This window comes from Euprymna scolopes, chromosome 9 (genome assembly GCF_053919585.1).
Source record: "Euprymna scolopes isolate OS-2025 chromosome 9, ASM5391958v1, whole genome shotgun sequence".
Taxonomy (NCBI): Eukaryota; Metazoa; Mollusca; class Cephalopoda; order Sepiida; family Sepiolidae; genus Euprymna; species Euprymna scolopes.
Genome location: NC_136490.1, coordinates 60,271,409 through 60,274,061, shown reverse-complemented (window position 1 = coordinate 60,274,061; position 2,653 = coordinate 60,271,409). Strand labels below are relative to the sequence as shown.

At 35.6% G+C, this 2,653-nt stretch overlaps 1 pseudogene; it reads right to left on the bottom strand.

Annotated features, from left to right (window-relative positions):
• Nucleotides 1-1,076: 1,076 nt before the first annotated feature.
• Nucleotides 1,077-1,210, bottom strand: LOC145285349 (U2 spliceosomal RNA; annotated as a pseudogene).
• Between the last annotated feature and the right edge of the window lie 1,443 nt (nt 1,211-2,653).

Here is a 2,653-nt window from a genome sequence, read left to right as displayed (position 1 = left end):
TTTCATTGTTTATACGGTCCCGAGCAACGCCGGGTAGCCCTGCTAGTCTATATATATAAAAGGCAAAAATCGGTGTGTATGTATGTATGTATGTATGTTTGTTTGTAACGCTAAAACTTTTGAAAGACGGAACCAGAGTTGACAAATTTGGTATCATATTGCACCTTGATCACCCGGATGACAAATATCGAAATTTCACGTCAAACGGACCAGTAGAAAGGGGTCAACTGATCGTTTTTCTCCTAGGGGGGCCCCCCAAAAAACCTGTCATTTTAACGTTATTCAATACGTGTCACGTGACGTGACGTCAGCTCAAACTTTTGACAGACACAACCAAAGTTGACAAATTATGTATCATATTGAACCTTGATCACCCGCATGACAAATATCGAAATTCCACACCAAACGGACCATTAAAAGGGGGTGAACTGATCATTTCTCTCCTAGGGGGGCCCCCAAAAAAACCTGTCATTTTAATGTTAATATTACATAATCCAAAAACGCTTAGTCATGTCACGTGACGAGACGTCAACATCCAGTAATGGCGAACAAATGTAAACAAACACTTTGTTTTACCGATACTTTTGTAATTTCTCTTCTGCTTTGTTCTAGAGATTATTAAACTCCATGACAATGTCTCCAGCGTATTTAACTGGTTAAAAATAGTATTTATACAAGAGTTTTAACGAAAAATATCAGGAAAAAATGTACAGGAATAAAAAAAAATTCAGCTTTCAAAATATTCGTCGATAAAAAAACCGATCTTTATATTTACGCTAGCCATTTTGTATATTACCACGTGACCTGCTATCTCTTAAACTGGAGGGGGGGGGGATCCACTTGAATCCAACAAAACCAGTAATTTTTTTTTTCTATTATATATACATCATTTTCTATAAAATTAAGTGTAGACTTTATAATTATAACAAAAAATGTTATTCATACTAAAAAAAAAAAAACGCTTAGTCATGTCACGTGACGTGACGTCAACATCCACTAATGGCGAAAATTGTACCTATTTACTATGCCTCCCCACGGGACAGAGTTAGACACCAGGGTCGTTTTTTAACGTGGAGAAAAGGTACAAAAATAAAAATTGTCTCAGTCGTGGAGGATTTCTCCTCCACCGAAAGAGAACAAGAAATAGAAGTGCAGCATCTGAAGAACAGATACTACACTTTGATCTTGACCAAAAGGCCAAGAATGCGAACAATTGTAAATAACAACTTTTTTCACAAAACCAACACCGTCTTTCTTTTTTTTCTCTCTCTTTCTCTCTCTCTCTCACCCACTTACTCTTCCCTCTCTCTCACCCTCTTTCTCTTGACGTCACACCACTGTTAAACTGTGGGGGGGGGGGGAACACATTCCCAGGCATTATCTCCTATAGATGCACATTTTATTAGAAATTCAGCTTTCAAAATATTAGACGATAATAAAAATATAAAACCAACACCCTCTTTCTCTTTTCTCTCTCTCTCACCAACTTACTCTTCTCTCTCTCTCACCCTCTTTCTCTTGACCTCCTACTACTGTTAAACTGTGTGTGTGTGTGGGGGGGGGAAGAGGCAGCTTGAAAACCAACAAAAACAGTGCACAGTTTCCCAAGCATTTGGGGTGGGAAGGGGGGGAAGAAGCCGAGTGCACAGTTTCGTGTGAGAGAGAGAGAACAATTCTCAACCTATATACTCAACAAATTTTTTATCTACAGATTTGAAAGTTTGTATATAGGGTATTCAGACATATGGAAATATATCTAGCATAATCTATCTATTATATCTATAAAAGTGAAAATGTGTGTGTGTGTGAGGTAGCCAGAGAGAGAGAGAGAGAGACAACAATTCTCAACCTATATATTCAATACATTTTTTATCTACAGATTTGAAAATTTGTATATAGGGTATTCAGACATATGGAAATATATCTAGCATAATCTATCTATTATATCTATAAAAGTGAAAATGTGTGTGTGTGTGTGTGTGCGTAAGAGAGAGAGAGAACAATTCTCAACCTATATACTCAACGTATTTTTATCTACGGATTTTAAACTTTGTATATAGGGTATTCAGACATATAGAAATATATCTAGCATAATCTATACATTATATCTATAAAAGTGAGAATGTGAGTGTGTGAGAGAGAGAACAATTCTCAACCTATATATTCAACAAATTTTTTATCCACAGATTTGAAAATTTGTATATTGGGTATTCAGACATATGGAAATATATCTAGCATAATCGATCTATTATATCTATAAAAGTCAGAATGTTTGCGTGTGGTTGTGTGTGTAAGGTTGCGAGAGAGAGAGAGAGAACAATTCTCAACCTATCTATTCAATAAATTTGTTATCTACAGATTTGACCATTTGTATATAGGGTATTCAGACATATGGAAATATATCCAGCATAATCTATCTATTATATCCATAAAAGTGAGAATGTGTGCGTGAGAGAGAGAGAGAGAGAGAGAGAGTAAGTACAATTCTCACCCTATATATTCAACAAATTTTTTATCTACCGATTAGAAAATTTGTATATAGGGTATTCAGACATATGGAAATATATCTAGCATAATCTATCTATTATATCTAGAAAAGTGAGAATGTGTGTGAAAGAGAGAGAGAGAAGAGAGAGAGAGAGAGAGAACAATT